This window comes from Limulus polyphemus, unplaced genomic scaffold (genome assembly GCF_000517525.1).
Source record: "Limulus polyphemus unplaced genomic scaffold, Limulus_polyphemus-2.1.2 Scaffold3139, whole genome shotgun sequence".
Lineage (NCBI taxonomy): Eukaryota > Metazoa > Arthropoda > Merostomata > Xiphosura > Limulidae > Limulus > Limulus polyphemus.
This window is the reverse complement of record NW_013668749.1, coordinates 43,549-55,609: the sequence shown is the minus strand read 5'-3', so window position 1 is coordinate 55,609 and position 12,061 is coordinate 43,549. Positions and strand designations below refer to the sequence as shown.

Here is a 12,061-nt window from a genome sequence, read left to right as displayed (position 1 = left end):
CATGACAGGTCCCTAGTGGCTCAATGGTGAATGTGAAATCTTATAACGCTAAAAATCTGTTTTCGATGTCCATGGTGGACACAACACAGATAGCTCATTGTGTAGCTTTGCTCTTAACAACAAACAAACAAACTTCTAATAGACTCCTTGAACATCATCATAAGACTGAAGAAAAGGTTTGCCCAAAGAATGTGAGTAGAAATTTGAGAGACTTCAAGACTCATCTCATAACAATCTATATTTTAGGATACAGTGATATATCATCCAGTGAGAAAGTAAACCACCTAACTGGTAAGACACAGTCCTTTGATAATCTGGTAAGGCCTCTGAATGATGTATCAATGAAATATTATGTAGCATGAGAGAATAGGAGAAAGTAGGACAGAGATCACACTTGCCAAATGAAAGAGAGAAGGTGAAAGTATCAAAGTGTAGCGAGTATGTAAATATGTGGAAAGGACAAATGCTACTTAAATCAAAACAAGTTGGGCATTATTACTAAAAGAACCTTGAGGAGATTATTGTAGAGAAAAGAACTTTGGCCAAAATCTTCAAACATATAATAGTACAAAAAGTAACTGTATTATTTACACTGGGTACCTTGTGTTTAACAATAAAAATAAATGAATAAACTATATAAGGAAAATAAAAAACGAGATATGCTGGATGGTTGTCTCCCTATGTCCGGTGATTTGGAATTAGGGAATACGCTACTTTGACCTGAGCACTGATGCGACAGGAATTCATAAGTGGAAGGAGGATTTATTTGTGTGTAATTAAGCACAAAGCTACACAATAGTCTATCTGTGCTCTGCCCATCACGGGTATCGAAACCCTATTTCTTGCGTTATAAGTCTGCAAACATACCGGTGTCCCACTGGGGGGCTGGAGGGAGGAGAGCCTGTATTTGGCTAATACTAAACTATTTTAGCTTCTAAATAAATAAATGAATTAGAACCACAAAATACTGAGTACAATGTTTTCATTTATAATGGATACTGAAATAATTTATTGTATGTATTGGGTAGGACCACAGGATATTGGCATAAATATAAGTGTTGGAGATATCCCACACTCTACAAAATTTAAAATTCAAAAAACAGCTAAAATGAGATAGAAAAAAATGCATCGTTTAAAAACAGTGTTTTGCCATTGCTAACGTGAATGATCAGGTACTCAGCACAATTGTACACTTAAATACATGCAATTAGTGACGTCAACCATATAACCTTGAACTAATATAATATAATAATATAATCAAAGAAGCTATTTCAATAAAGGAATACAAACCTTTGATAAATAAAATACAAGGAGTAGGGTTATACTTATACTTCTTTTAATATACTATTATATTATATTAGTTCAAGGTTATGTGGTTGACGTCACCAATTAGGTGAACTTAAGTGTACAATTGTGCTGAGTAACTGATGATGCCACGTTAACAGTGTCGAAACGTTCTTTTTAAATGCATTTTTCTATCCCATTTTAGCTGTTTTTGAATTTTAAAGAATATTGGCAGGTATTCTTTCAGTGCCACATTTGCACCAAGTGGTTTAAATTTTTTTCAGTTCATTATATACTGAGACTTTGTTAATATTACGATGAAGCACAGGATACGGAGATTTTTTTATTCAATGCCATTTTCGCACAAAACCGTTTGTAAATTTCGAATCTAATAAATATGTAGAGAGTTTTGTATGTAGTATGTAAGAGCAGAGAATATTGTTTCACTAACATTTTCGCAAAATACGACAAGAATATTTCCATTTTCAACAGATACTGAAAGTTTTCTATGTATTATATTATATTATATTAATTAATGAGGGAAGTTTATTTTACCGTCACATTCACGCAAAACTGGTTGAATTTTCCATTTTCAACAGATACTGAAAGTTTTCTATGTATTATATTATATTATATTAATTAACGAGGGAAGTTTATTTTACTGTCACATTCACGCAAAACTGCTTGAATTTTCCATTGCAATAAACAATGAAAGAGTTTTCTATGTATTATATTATATTATATTAATTAATGAGGGAAGTTTATTTTACCGTCACATTCACTTAAAACTGGTTGAATTTTCCATTGCAATGAACAATGAAAGAGTTTTATATGTATTAGATAGAGAACACAAATATTGAAGGTTTTTGTTTGATTGTTATAACCGCACAAAATGAATTGAATCTTTCCTTTACCAGTGGATACCAAGAGAGGTTTTTCCATATTAGATTTGGCAACCTAATAGTTGATCCGAATAATCCAGTTGTTATATTCTGCCACTCTCCGATTACTACACTAACACCCGAATTTGGTGATATCAAATTACCACCGTCATATCAAATTACCTGATTACCACCGTCGGTGCCACCCAGTGGCACAGCGGTATGTCTGCGGACTTACAACGCTAGAACCTGGGTTTCGATACCCGCGGTGGGCAGAGCACAGATAGCCCACAGTCGAATCAGATCTTTAGGCATAGCTGAGTTTACACAGGCCTTTTTTTCTTCCAGATGTTTATTTACAAAATAGAGGAACGTTGTTGAAGCCATAACATTTAACCAAAAAATATTGTAAAACACGTGTATACAATGCAAACATTTATCTAAGCTCATTACATGATCCACTTAACCTACTAAGCTCTTCCGTAGTTTTTCGGTGAAATCTATCTATAATTAATAGCTATGCCTAGCGTTACCGTTTTGACGAATTATAAAGTACAATACATTCAGACGTTAATGAAGCAATCGGATAGCGGAGTAATATCACAACTGGATTACTCGGGTTATAGAATGTTGAGGGGTTTCATTTTACTGCCATTTTCAGAAAAAGTAGGTTGAATTTTAGATATTTAATGAAGAGAATATGACCATTTAATAATTTTTTTTTTATTTAGCTGCTATATTCGCGTATAACCAATTGAATATAGCCATTCCATTTGATCTTCCTTTGCATACAATATTTATAACTATCTAAGCTCAGCGTTTGAGTAACTAGTTGGTCTTCCTATGCATAAAGTTTCTGTAACTGAATTGAATGTTTTTTGAGTAAAACAAGTGGCCTTCCTTTGTATAGAATTTCCAAAACTAACCGAGTTTAGTGTTTCTTGAACAATATGTTGATTTTTATTTGTATAAAATTCTGGAGTTAATTGTTTCTTGAATAATATGTTGATCTTCCTTTGTTTACTACCTCTTGAAACTGAGTTGAGCGTTTCTTGAATTAATCTTCCTACATATATATACATATATACGTTTTTCTTGAACTGTACACATTTTCACTTATAATAGATTTGTCATTTAAAGCTAGATGTTATTTTTCACCACTTGTGACTAATATTTACGGAACACCTCTATTTATTACTATTTTTCGCATGTTTGAGAAAATAAGCTATACGTTTTTTTTTTTTGGATGAGAATTTCACAGTAATTCAACGTCTGGACCTTATTTCATGTTAGGATAAAAAACAAATCAGAAGTGTTTGAGCTTTAAACCTAGGTATTCAATCCACATGCAGCAACGAATAAATATTTCTAATGTTTTTGTCACACGGAATACGAGATTAGCAGCAAAATCCCAAATATGGAACAAGAGGTGGTCTTGACACATTAGGGTCTTACAAAGATCTGTTCACATAAGAAGTCTGCAAACCCAAACATCGCGATGTTGGCTAGAGTTACAAAATCCCAAATATGGAACAAGAGGTGGTCTTGACACATTAGGGTCTTACAAAGATCTGTTCACATAAGAAGTCTGCAAACCCAAACATCGCGATGTTGGCTAGAGTTCGTGACAAGGGTTTTAAAGAAACTCCAACCATACTGGAGGGATTTCAGTGCAAGGTTATAGATTGGTTGGCCTCGGGTTTTCAAGTCAGTGAAGACTACCTTCGCATATTATGTTGTGTAGCTAAAAAAATCACAAGTATCTACATAGCAACCCACTTTGATGAGATCAACGAATTGAGTTCAGTACTTTCACGCTTCATGATCTGAGTTTTTCACTGACATCTGGGTACGCATAGCTGGTTAGGTCAGTGAACTGACTGACTTAGTATTTTCCCACTTTATATTTTGAGCCTAGATTAACAACAATGCAAGAACATTGCTCTAGTATAACATTTGATTTACATGTACATTATTATCACATACTACTATTAGTTCTAGGGTTGAAATTTGAAAAGGAATGCTCGTGCCTTCAGAAGAACGAGGGCAGGAGCAGGACATTACAAATTTCAACCCTACTATGTTTACGCTGCCTAAAACATCAAGGAATCAATTGTGCTAAACAAACATTGATATTTCTTTGGTATTTCTGTACATTACCACAGGAGATGGCATTGTAGAATTCTTTAGATAATAATTTCTAGTGTTAAAATTCTACAATAATAATTACCATTACTAACGAATAGATTTAGTAATGAGTTACAGGCAAACTACAAAAAGTTTCTATAATCACTGTACCATAAATCATCAATTGCGTACCCTCTCTGCTACCAGTGTTTTTGATCCTAAATAATGTAATCTATACATTATGAAAGCATGTTATATCAAAATTGTACAAGTGTGTATTTTAGTAACCGGTTGTGTACAAGTTAAGAAGAACCTGAAGACTCTGTCTAAAGGGAAGCTCAGCTGACGAGGGTGACAAATGCATTGTGGGAGATTTGACCCTACTTGATTAAGTATATAGTGATCGATTCTCCAAGTGCTATCCAGATCTTCTTCTCGTGAAGATCTCTCAAGAAAGAGAGAAACGTGTGATTGAGATATGTTTATTTATCTTTTATGTGAATTACACAGAGGTGTAGACAATGCTTAAAACAAGCATTGCTAAGTTCTCGACGTATAAGGAGCTGAAATGCAGTAGGGTTGGTGAGAAGTGTGGAGAAAGAGAACAAGTTACCAACGTAACGGGCTGACCGAAGTGCGTATTAGGGTATAATCAAGTACAATATTAAATACTTCCTGTATGTAGAAGTGATAATTTGGTTGATAAGAAGTGTTGTTTTGATATAATTACATACATATATAAGAAGAGAGCAGATCAAAGTGCTGTGTGCAAAGTGCTCATGAGTTGGTAATGGACCAGCAACTTTAAAGATTTGTCTAAGCCATTGGTGTCATAAATTAATAAACTGTGTTTGATTACTGTGAAACCTTGTTGTCCACTATCTTAACCCAATTCAGTCAGGGCAAAATTGAATTTGATTCCGTAATACATTTTCTGACGAACCGCTAGTTAGATCGGGCTTTCTTTTTTTGTTGTCAGTACAGCTGAGAATACGTATTGTATCTATCATTGATGACACTACATTTGTTAGTAATTCAACCTATTAGTGTAATAACTTAGCTCAAAAAGTTGACTTTAATTGATTATTTCCTGATACTTAACTTCACCATTATGTTGGAGGTGTGATAATTTGTTACACTGTAACCTCTCTCTATTACACTACTTTAATTTAAAGTAAGATGTACCTTTAACAGTTCAATAAACCAATTTACCTATTTATTTTTATAATATAATATTTCTATTTATTTATTTTCCTGTTTTGGATCGATATAGCTAAATAGTAATATGTGTCCAAAGCTATTTATATTTCATGTCAAACTATTAAAGTCAAGAAATCGGTTTTCATTTGTCACTCTCCGTTCTTTAGGAGAACTGTATAAAATTTTCTTATTATTGCTATAGTGTTTTTATAGGGATTTTGTTTGTTTGTTCCTTGATTTCCGCGTAAAGCTATTCGACACATATCTGTGCTAATCGTCCCCAACTTTGAAGTGATAGATTAGACTGCAGGACTTTTCAATCTTTTAGATACTAGGGATTGGCTCGCTGCCTCCCTAAAATGAAAGCACAACGAAAAACCTTTCATGTTACGTTATAGATATTCGATGAGTTTTTGTTGTTCTTTAATCTTTTGTTTTTGTGAAATCCTCTGAACCGGCAAGTTTGTAACGGAAAGTCGCCGGTCCGCTAACAAGCACTTTTCTGTGGTAATCTTAACATTAGTTCTATATAAATCCGAAAAGGCCAATTAAACTACTAAAAACGCTGCAATTTCAGATATTAATCTTCAGCATTATTTGTACCCTTTCTTTCTTAAGAGAACTGAGCCACAGTTTATAAACGGTTTACACAAGAGAACTGAGCCACAGTTTATAAACGGTTTACACAAGAGAACTGAGCCACAGTTCGTCCCAGTTCGTCCTTATAAACGGTTTACACAAGAGAACCAGTAGTGAAAATATCACTTTAGTTTTTGTGAATATGGTTGTAAGATAAAATGAAGATTCACAGCATCTTACCTTCGGTAAACGCGCGTGCTTTCCAGTCCTGGTGTCACGAATGGTAGAAATTTCTAAATGTTCCGTTTCCTGGAACAAAAGTACAAAAAGTTACTTGTTTACTTCTCATTCATTCATATTTCTCTTCAAAAACTTTATAACAGTCGAGAGACCTTTATAATAGTATTTGGTATACGTATCTATGGTAAATCTGCTATTAAACAAGAATAACTTAAAATACGTAGGGAATCAACATGCGTAATGAAGAGCCTTGTGACAAACTTACACTAATTGTCCTCGGTGAAAACTATTTATGTAAATATATGACATAAGGATGAGTTGACTACACAGTTGTTGTGTCATTCGTAGTATTCCATGTTATACACAGTGTTATATTTGGTTTAAAAAATAAAAACGTATAGTTGCTATTAGCTAATACACCAACTACAGCTATATATATATGTTACTGAAGGAGCAGCCGTTCTGCTTGAAAACGCGAAAACCTGTGAATGAGTAAAAGGTTGACCTTCCTTCGTCATTAATGTTTCCGTTATCAGGACAGTAAGTTTTGCACAGTGTATACCTGTTGTCATACGGGTGCTACTTCTGCAAAAACAATCACACCCTCTATTTCTTTAGGTCGCTTGTGATTAACGTAACTGGCTGCGAATCAAAAGTCTAAGGTTCGATTCCCGATGTGCTTACCTACGAACACGTCCACACTTTCATCTGAGGAGCGTTACTAATGTGACAGTCTATCCACCTATTCGGTTAAGAGTAGCCACATAGGCAGCTGATACTGCTGACTGGTTGTCCTCCTCCTGGTCAGCAGCTTTAAATTAGAGACGGTTTTTCGTTTAGTCCATGAGTCGCATAAGATGCTACTCAGGTTGACCATACCAAATGTTACCCTTTCCTTTGTGTGCGTGGAACGTTTGTTGTTTATTTTGCCCTGTACTGTGTCCATGTGTTTTTTTTTGCATCTTAAAATAAACTTGGCATTGCGGAAGTTATTAATCTTTGTTATAGGTTCAATATCAGAAGGCCATGTGTGGGTCGTACGTTCGAATCAATGGTAAGTATATCATGACTCGAACCTTGGATTTTTGATTCGCCGCTACTAAGACACATGCTCGCCTTTTCAGACAGTGGGGTGTTATAAATTAACGGTTAATCCAACTATTGTCCGCCGCTGACGTAACAGTAAGTCTGTGGACTTAACGTTAAAAGTCGAGTTTTGATACCCGCTGCGGGCAGACAGATATTCCATCGTGTAGCTTGGTGCTTAACAGCAAATAAACTAATAATATCAGAATTTCATTATTTGTATTTGAGTGCAAACCACTAAAGGCTAAGAACATCTGTGAATTTAATAATAAGGACTGAGAATAAAATGAAGAAATTAACAGGTTTGTCTTTCTTACTCACATATAGCCCTGATATTGACTAGAGAAAAGGCAGTTAATAAAAAGCACCTACTGCATACTCATGCCACTCTTATAACGCATTCATGGCTGCAATGTATGCAGCTCGTTTTACAGTAAAGGGTTGCAAACCTTGAGTTTCGAGTCACAAAAACCATTATATCCACAACCATCCCTAAATATAAAACAGTAAGTGAATAATATCTGCCAGCCGACATTTAATAGCAGCGATTTTGCTAAATCAGACAAGCCTTTCCAGCCCAGTTAATTCACCCTGATTCTAAAATACATCCATACACGTACATAAAATTGTAAACGCATCTTAAATGATAATTAGAATTCTGAAGTACGTAGTGATTACTCATGATTATTTGATCATAAACATTTCAAGTAATGATGCCTTTAATATTGATTAACTACAGCACTTTAGTAAAATTTGCGTTAGTGATGTTAGTCCAAAATTAAAAACATTTGAGTCCAAAATTTACAGCATGAATGTGTCTGAGAACAATGCATGTAAGTGCTATAACTAAACGAGTTTCTAACATTAGTTATAACTATAAATTTTCATAAAGTTATTTTTGTTCTTTGCTAGGGACACCACATAATTAAATCGCACCTTTTCTTACAGACCAGTTAATCTAAAAAAACAACAAAAACAACTACTTAATGAGTAGTAAACATAACTGTAACACGATATGATATTGTCAATTAATGTTTACAAATTTAATGGTGGATCATTATCTCACATTTAATGTTGTCATTAATTTTCATCTTTAAGTGTTACTGTTTCATTCAAAAGATCAAGAGCTCAGAATGAAAACTATAAATTATAATCATTTTACGACAGTTTGTCATACTGTACTTTAAATCCCGTTATTCATTTTAATTGGTACTGACATGACTTCATTCACTAAGTCAGGCTTCAAAATATTTACAAGTTGTATAAGTTTATGTGTAAAAATAGAAAATATATAAAATCAATAGAGACACTCTGTAAAATACGTATAATGTTTACTGAATAGATTTCTACATAGAGAAATACGAAGCATAATTTTATTGTATGCTTTAGTTAGTTGAAACCTTTACGTGAAAGTGTTCATTTTAATTAGTTAAAGTTTCTGTTTAAAACTTTATTTTTTCGTTCATTTCTAAAACCAAATATTATCGCAGGGCATAACGAACACTAAGGTCAAAATATGGACAAATCACAAAACAAATCACAGATAATCCGAGCACTTTCAAACGATGGACTTTTCTTCTTAAGGTAAACAACAAACCTTGTAGTTCGTTTCTTTAATCTTAAGCTATAATATGGACTATCTGTGCTTTTCCCACTGCGGGTATCAATACCCGATTTTTAGCGTTCTGCCCCGCTGGCTCAGCTGGGTAAAAACAGATGGATCTTACGGTGTACACTCTTTTAGGGCAACAGTAACGTGGTGAAACGTCAAAGTAGTTCTGCCAGTGTACTAATCCACTGTAATGGCTGGAGACGGCTTGAATGGGTAATGAAGAAAAACTTTAATATAACAACAAAGTACAACGTTTCGACAAGGTTCTGTCATCATCAGAGCTGTAGGTTGTAAGTACAATACAATTTCAACTAACTTTGTGTTAAGTTGCTTCTGACAAGGTCGTTCGTTCCCTTAATCCCTATACCTCCTATATAGCTTGAGAATTAAAGAAATATGAACATGTCAATAAATGCAATTTTATTACGTAACATAAGATTGTCGTCGAAACGTTTCCTATGCCAGTCATTTGTAAGACGCCAAGTCTTACAGTGTGAACAGTGAGTAACCAAGAAATTTACACTGTTGACGTCGGAGAAACTTGTTTGAACAGTTGGCAAGAAATACAATTATCTCTTCACTCAATACCGTCTACCTTATACGAATTATTGAGAAAGATGTATAATGGCTGTTGAATTCAGCTGGAGAAGAAAACTGCGATTGAAGGAACCGCGGGAAGCATGCTTTAGTCTTAATGTACTTAATGGTTAGTATATGTGTATAGCGAGCTTCACGAAAAATATACGTTACTCCTTGACAGGAATGGAGCAGAAAATGGAAAATCTTTCCACAGACATACTTGTGAAATCCTCAAACATCTCTCCAATCAAAATTTGATCCTTCAGAACATAACTCGTCAATCACAATCCGTGGACGGATATTTTGGAGGAAAAGTGGGAAAACACTGCAATTTCACGGAACTGCCTCGTAGAGCTGAAAGTATAACGTCGTGCAATATGCCATCAGTCTGTTCGAATCAGTAAAAAACAACAACAACAACAAAAAAGATTACGACATTTTCCTATCATTACATTTACAAGGTGTTGTCTTAGTTTCTAAAAAACTCTAGCAATCGGCAATGTATTTTTTGCAGGATAATTGTGTATTTAAGGCGAAAAAAATAAACAAACAAATTTCTGTAGATGTGAAGATATGTGAATCTCTTTCCCGAATTTGTATTGAATTAATGAAATTTAACGAGTTTCTAATCAAGTTGTAATAAACCAAATCACTGAAATCCAGAGTTCTATAAATTAAAACTAATACCGTACATCAGCAGAGCTGCTGTTTTGTCTTCGCACATAATATAGAAACAATGCTTTCCCATTTAAAGTTATTTTTACATCCTTTTGTAACAAGAGACAACAACACTCTCTTATCGGTACTCAGGATATCATGCCCACCCCCTTCAAAGCATATGTTTATTGGTTGTGTCTATTTAGATTATGGTCAGTACCACTTTTTTTATGAATGTAAGCGTATAGAGTTTCAACACAGCTTCTTTGCAATTAATCTTGTATTTGTATTTTGTACATATGGCAAAGCTACGAAGGCTATCTCTCACTGTTCATGATTTTCAACTACTGACGAGGAAGGAGACAGCCAGTGTCAGCAGTACCCTAACACACTCCATTCACGCTAAAATATTGACTGTCATGCTTATAACGCACCCACAGCTTAAAGCTGGGAAGGATATTTTGTAGTGCTGCACGAATTCGAATCTGAATCACCTGCTCCTAAATCCAAAGCTTTACTACAGGGTCAACACGCACCGCTTTACAATTAATTTTCTATACCTAATTGTTTATTAAAACTTGATGACAAGGAACCCACTTTTTAGAAAATAAAGTCTAGAGACGACTTAAATGGGTAGTGAAAGAAACTTTACTACAGATTTCGACTGGTTTTTCAAAACGTTGTACATTTGTAATATAGTTTCTTTCACTACCCAGTCAAGCCGTCTATAGAGTTTATTTACTTGTTTATTAAAACGGTATATTCAAATCACGTGACATTAAATATGAATTCCGAAGACAGACCTTGTTTATTAACGGGTTTGATTACTAATGCTTTTCGTACATTTAGAGCTGAAGTGTTGAAGCTGACACATAACTTTTAAGTCACATACGAGATCAGGTCAAGAAAAACTGGTAAATGAACGATCACAGGAATGGTTGTTCGTTAATTAAGTACAAAGCTACACAATGGGCACGATCACAGGAATGGGCGTTCGTTAATTTAGTATATAGCTACACAATGGGCCATCTATACTCTAACCATCGCTTGTATCGAAACCCGAATGTTGGTGTTACAACAACCGAGAGGGGAGGGGTGATCACTGAAATGACGTGTTTTACGCCAATAATTGTATATAAATACAAAGAGCTCTAAAAAAGAACACGAAAACCATTAATCCTCAATGGATGTGCATCTTGCAACAGCACCTCGTTGAGATTAATGATCACTCAGTACTTTAAACAAGTCATTACTCTTCGAGTACAACGCGTTCCTCAGGCAATATGTTATCTTGCACGAATGACGTCAGCTGACCTCGAATGTTGAAACGCTATCATTGATTAACACCGGGACGGTCGAGAGTAGCCCAGTGATTGATGTGCTGGAATGTGTATCCGTGGTTCTGGGGATCGCAAAAATAAATAAACTGCTCTCTGGGGTCGTGATTGTGTTATAAGAGTGATAGTCAAATCCAAATATTCGATTAAAGTAGCCCCACTTTAAGCTGTGTGTGCATTATAAACATGACAGTAAATCAATAAGCGTGGATGGTATGTGGTAGAATGCTTTTACCTCCCTTCCTTTTAGTCCAGTGTTTCTAAAACGGTGGGTCGCCTTTAGAGGGTCGCGAGGTGTCTGCGCTGAGTCAAAATTTTACTTAAATAGATAACATTTCTGTGGTTTTCATCCTTGTAGAGATAATGGGGTCGCGACGACCAAAGCCAGGACGTGGTAGTCGTTTGGCAAATTTGGCTGAGAAACACTTGTCTAGTCTAGAACTTCAAAACGCAGTAGCTTTGTGAGTAAGTCAACAAAG

General features: G+C 34.9%; 1 protein-coding gene across 2 annotated transcripts in view; it reads right to left on the bottom strand.

Moving 5' to 3' along the window:
* Positions 1-12,061, bottom strand: part of LOC106468734 (1-phosphatidylinositol 4,5-bisphosphate phosphodiesterase classes I and II-like) — a 94,562-nt gene that overhangs the window by 63,717 nt on the left and 18,784 nt on the right. For both annotated transcript variants that reach the window (XM_022397095.1, XM_022397096.1), the window contains exon 2: positions 6,312-6,380. The gene's annotated coding sequence lies outside the window, so the exon portion shown is untranslated. The remainder of the gene's footprint in view (positions 1-6,311; positions 6,381-12,061) is intronic.